Source organism: Miscanthus floridulus, chromosome 19, assembly GCF_019320115.1.
Source record: "Miscanthus floridulus cultivar M001 chromosome 19, ASM1932011v1, whole genome shotgun sequence".
Lineage (NCBI taxonomy): Eukaryota > Viridiplantae > Streptophyta > Magnoliopsida > Poales > Poaceae > Miscanthus > Miscanthus floridulus.
In genome coordinates, this window is record NC_089598.1 from 9,841,537 (window position 1) to 9,847,648 (window position 6,112).

At 42.9% G+C, this 6,112-nt stretch overlaps 1 long non-coding RNA gene across 1 annotated transcript; it reads left to right on the top strand.

Moving 5' to 3' along the window:
* Nucleotides 1-4,384: 4,384 nt before the first annotated feature.
* On the top strand, nt 4,385-5,247 carry LOC136527757 (uncharacterized). Its single transcript, XR_010776919.1, has 3 exons — nt 4,385-4,518; nt 4,722-4,798; nt 5,025-5,247. It is a non-coding gene; the product is annotated as an uncharacterized lncRNA (long non-coding RNA).
* Nucleotides 5,248-6,112: the final 865 nt, after the last annotated feature.

Genomic DNA, 6,112 nt, shown 5'->3' on the forward strand with positions numbered 1-6,112 from the left:
GCAAGACATATGTTCAGTTGTGGGCTTATTGCGATTGGCCCAAATGCAATCACAAGGGCAGATGTGAGAACAACTACAGAACAACTGGATTTTGGACCCATCTGTGGGTGGCACATACTATAGTGAAGGGCCAGTAGCAGCTCAAAGTGGAAAAAGATGGGGGAAAGACATGACTGCTGTGGTACCATACAAGTATGATGAAGAGGCTAGCTTGAGAAAGTTTTACTTGGCAATAGTCATGCATGAGTACCCATTTAATATATGTGAGCATGAGTATTTTGTTGATTTCATCAAATCCCTGCGTCCTACCTTTCCAATCAGATCTCGGGTTACCATTAGGAAGGAAATTATGAACATGTTCTTAGCTAAAAAGGAGAGGTTGTATAGCATGTTCAAATCTGTCTCTTGTCGATTTAGTGCCACCATGGACATGTGGACTTCAAATCAGAACAAGTCATACATGTGTGTGTACTGTACATTGGATAGATGACAATTGGTGTATCTAGAAAAGGATTGTGAACTTTGTGCATGTACAGGGCCATCATACTGGTACAAAGCTCTCTGAGACATTTACTGAACTTATGGTTAAGTGGTATATTGACAAGAGAATGTTTGCTCTGACCTTGGACAATGCATCAGCAAATGAAGTAGCAGTCAAAGACATCATCTCTGATCTAAGGGTCAATGCTACTTCAACGTCTTTGATATGTGATGGACTATTCTTCCATGTGAGGTGTGCTTGTCACATACTGAACCTTGTTGCTAGGGATGGTTTGAGTGTAATCACACCCACAATTGAGAATATTAGACAACTAGTTCTTGCTGTCAAGGGATCTCCATTGCAATGGGAGGAGCTCATGAAGCGTGCAACTGAGTGTGGGCTGGATACAAACAAGGGTCTTTCACTTGATGTGTCAACCAGATGGAATTCCACGTATTTGATGCTTCGAGATGCTTTGTACTACAAGAATGCATTCATGAGGCTTAAATCATCAAATCGCCATACGTATTAAAAAATCACTCCTTCTCCTGGTGAATGGGCCATGGCATTTAAATTGTTCCAATGCTTGAAGAAATTCTTTGATCTCACTGAACTGTTGTCTGGTACTTTATATCCAACTGCAAATCTGTTCTATAGAGGGTTTTGTGAGATAAAGATTTTACTAGATGAATGGTCTATTTGTCAAGATACCACTATTAGTGCAATGGCTAGTTCTATGAGTAGGAAGTTTGAAAAATATTGGAAGAAATCATCCACTACACTTGTTGTTGCCTGCTTTCTAGATCCTAGATATAAGAAAAGGCTTATAGAGTTCTACATGAGAAAATTCCATGGCATCTCATCTCAAGTTCATGTTGATGTCATGAAGAAATTGTACCAGTTCTATGCTGCTGCTGCTCCTTCATCTTCAAGGCCTAAAAGTGGGTCAAATGATGCTAAGGATATATATACAACTGACATGTTAGTGGACAGTGGAGATGATGAACTAGAGAACTTCTTATATGAGTCTAGTGGGCATGGTGCTGATGATATGAATGAGCTGGACAAGTACATGGCAGATCCGCCTCTGAGGCTCAGTGGTCAGTTTGATATCTTGGCATGGTAGAAGAATCAGACCGATGAGTATCCTATTCTTTCAAAAGTAGCTCCTGATTTGCTAGCTGTACAAGTCTCAACTGTCGCTTCTAAGTCTGCTTTTAGCGCTGGTAGACGTGTTGTTGATCCTTTCCGTAGCCGCCTTGACCCTGAAATGGTTGAAGCTTTGATATGCATGAAAGATTGGGTTGTTGTAGGAAGAAGTTAGAAAAGCATCTTAGTTTTAGTTGTACAATATTTTATCATAATCATGTTTGCTGATATATGAGTCTTGGCTTACTTTGAATTTCAGATAAGAAGATTGGTTCTATTGTTGGTGATCTTGAAGTTATTGAGGCCATTGCTTCAAAGCTGAACATTGAGGTATTGTCAATTGAGTTATCTTTAAGTCATTTTGCTACATTGTTTGTTACTGTAACACTGATGCCTCCTATTTTTTGTAGGACGACGATGTCGCGGACAGCGATGACGAAGTAGATGGACCACATGGAGATGATATGGGCTTCTTTGACATGTAGTGTTGTCTGCTTATGATATGTTCATCTGTTGTGTGTTGGGCTGTTGGCAGCTGGGCATGTTTTATTTTTAATTTAGACTTGTACTTGTGAGTTGAGTGTTGGACCAGTAGGTTGTCTCACTGTCTCTTGTCTGTGAGTTTGTTGAGTGTTGGACCTGTGGTTGTGCGTTCTGTGTTGTGCCATTGCCTGTGTGTGTGGTTGTCTTGCCTCATTGCCTGTGAACTGTGATGTACTGTTGTGACTTGTGTGCTATGTGGCTCAGTGGCTATGTGACGTACTGTTGTTCTGTGTTGCTGTCAACCTGTCATTCTGTCAAGCACTCAAGCTGTGGTGTGGATATGTTGCTGTCATTTGTTTGAATATGGATTATGCATGGTTGCAATTATTGCGTCGAGCTAACTGTTTTAAGTGGTTACATGTATATCGATGTTCCCGTTTTTGTGTTATCGAATCTCGATCGTAATCGACACGTTCCCGATCGAAATATTTCGTTCCCGATATCCCGTAATATCGAATTCATTTTCCGTCCAGCTTTCCAATTCCCGCTACCGTTCCCGGTCATAAAATGCCGGAGCGGGAATGGTTACGGTGTTTTCCCGACCGTTCCGGGCCGCTTTCATCCCTATGGATCGGGTGCGATTGCGGTGATCCGGACAGGTTTGGAAATCACGAAGGCCCGATGATTCTTGTTTCCTTTATTTGCTTGAGGAGCCAAGCAGTGAAGCAGGGAACTGAACCAGATGGAGCCGAGAAGGGAACTCAACTGGAAAGGCATAGATGGCAGGACACGTTCACAAAGCCCCTAGTGGACAAAATCAGTTCGTGCTTTTTAGGTGTGTGTGTGTATATATATATATATATATATATATATATATATATATATATATATATATATGAAATTATAAAATAAATATAAGAGATTGCTAATATACCCCTCTAGCGATGGTATAACCTTCCTAGTATAATTTGATTTGATGGCACTTGTACTGTCTTTAAAAGAATAGTCTAGTGAGGAACTATCGTGTATACTAGTATTCAAAATGCCAAAACAGTGGTGGTAGAAATGTGCACGCATTGGAATATATTATATTATTATATATTATATTATATATATATATATTATTATTATATATTATTATATATTATTATTATTATTATTATTATTATTATTATTATTATTATTAAAGCTCCTAGAATCAGCGGTAGGAGAGCGACCTGGTTACTGTTCCAAATACTGTTATTAGAATCGGCGGTAGGAGAGCGATTTGGTTAGCGCATCCACGTGGCCTCGTGCGTGTGCACGCATCGATTTGCTCTCTCAGGATTGGGTCTCTTCCTGTGCCTGCGTCAAATCAAGGTAGCCAGTCTAGCGCATCCACGTGGTCTCGTGCGTGTGCACGCATCGATTTGCTCTCTCAGGATTGGGTCTCTTCCCGTGCCTATGTCAAATCAAGGTAAATAAAAAAAACAGAAAAACCGCTCTCCTACCGCGGCATCGCGCCTCACCGCCTCCGTCCGCGCTTCTTCCTCTTCCTCTCCCCCAGCGGCGGCGGACGCGGATGCGGCGTCCTGCCTTCACGAAGGCTGCGCGTGTCGACGGCTTCATCGCCTCATCCTCTCCCCCGGCAGCGGCGGCATACAGATGCGGCGTTCCCCCCTCCTCCCCCCTCCCTGGCGTGCCTCTCCTGCTCCCTCCCCCTCTCTCTCAGCGGCGCGGGAGGGCCCCGGCGCGGCAGCTCTGACGGCCCCGGCGAGGGTGGCCCTAGCACGGAGGGCCATGGTCCGCGGCAGCACCGGCGGATCCAGCGAGGGTGGCCCCCCGACGTGGAGGCCCTGGCATGCTTCCGCGACCCCCGCGAGGGCGGCCCTGGCACGGAGGGCCGCGGTCCGCGGCAGCGCCGGCGGATCCAGCGAGGTTGGCCCCTGACGTGGAGGCCCTAGCGTGGTCTGGAGTCTGCTCTTCATCTTCAGGTCACTTGTCCTGCTCAGTCTCCTCTTCTGAATTCCTACGTTGTCAACCAGTATGCTAAAAATTATCAATTCTTATGCATTGACTAACTAATTGCAGGTGTGTGGGTGCTTTGTAATAGGTTAGCACAGTCATCAGCATGCTCACCTGGTGAGCTTGTTTGTAATGTGAGTGCTTCTGCGACTGGGTTGACAGAGTTGGAAATTTAGTGGACCAAGCAGCTGGACCAAGGTACACACATCTGCAGGTGGAATTCCTAAATCCTTACTACTTTGCCAGAATTATTACTGCCTCGCCGAACCAGGACGGAGAGGCGGCGGTGCTTAGGGCGTCGGCATCCACAGAGCGGAAGCGACGGTCAGAGGCCGCACTCATCCTCATCTCCGCCAGCAGGCGGCTCCCCAAGTCTACCTTGCCGTCTTCCTAGCATTGAGGTTCACGCCCCCTCCTTCTCCATGTTGATCATCTCGATCTGGTGTCCGATCTTGATCTGCTTGGACAAAAAATGTGTTTGGTTACATCTTAACTACTTTGGTTAGGTCTTAACTACAGTACTTGAGATTGATTTCTTCTTAGTTTCCCTATAGAAATTTAGTTTCCTTTGGTGGATTTTTTTTAAGACTATCTGAGATCGCAGAATTGTAGATGGGCATACCATGGTGGATTGTAGTTCCAAATGATGGAACTGAGACCTAGCATCCATATGTATAGAAGGTTAGTATTTATTGCATCTTATATGTCTAGCCTGGGAAAAATAGTTCTGTTTTTTTTTCTCTAACTGAAATAGTTTATTTTCGTAGGCAATCGCTCTTACACATGTTTCTATCTCATGACATTAGACAGAACATTCTTTTCAACCATCCCGCTTGCAGTATGCCATTGTATATGTCTGGCTTGCTTCAACTGTTGCTGACTCAATTTGATTTCTTCTGTCGTGCAGACCTCAAGAACGGCGGTTGCATCAGCTTCAGCGATCCTAGAGCTTCCTATCATGTTAGAAGGACGTATGTCAGACTCTAGCCCACGTTGCACCCATGGTACTTCTAATGGATCGCATTATCAGCATATGTGAATATTGTTACATGCAGCGCAAACATGTAGTCCTTTCTAATGGCAAAATGTTCCTAATTCCTTCTTCCGGATTCAAAGTTGCTACAAGACATTGCTACTTGTATGCCATGGTATGATTCTAGCTATTGAATGTTTTATCCTGATGCTTTGACTGTGCAAATATGTACCTGCCATTGAATGTACGAAATTAAAAAAATGTCTAAATTAGATGGCGCAGTTTTTCCATTGGCCTGTTTCTGCTCACCTGGATGGCTCACATGTGCTAAAAATTGTACATTTTATGGTGTTTCAAAATCAAGCATCTTATATGTGCTTGCTTTAAAAAGCCTTTGGAGGTGGGAAATCGGCAATGTTATGTGTCTAACTTCAACTAGCTCTAATGAATCCCTATATAATTTATGCCTGTAAAATATCAATGGTAATTATTGTAAGGACTTGCTTTATGTTTATTTGTTTAAAAATTAGATAATTTTACTGAATGATAAATTCCTTGGAGCAGGTCTATGAATTCTTTTATCATAACAGAATTTTTGTGATTAAAAGACTTGGGCTATGGATAGGAGCGCTCAGATTCTCTTCCTCAATCATGTGATTCTAAAATGTAAGTTTACACTACTCTTGTTTATTCTTCTTGCTATTATCACTTCTGATAAAATATGCGTCGAGCATCTTTGGCTGATGTGCCGGGATGTTCCCTATATGGCGATTTCTTTTATGTTTGTGCTTACCGGACACTAGAGTGATGACTTCGATCAAAACTTGCATGCCTACAATATAAGTCGTCTTGTGTTTGAATTGCACTGCACTAAATGCTGGGAATCTATTTTTCTTTTTTCTTCTTGGCCCGTGGGAGGGGGGAATGTTAAAGGAAAGTTGTTCACCTGATGAATCTTTTCTACATTATATCTTTTTAGCTAATCGTTTTGTTAAGCCTCTTCTCCCATAAAAAGGTAAACA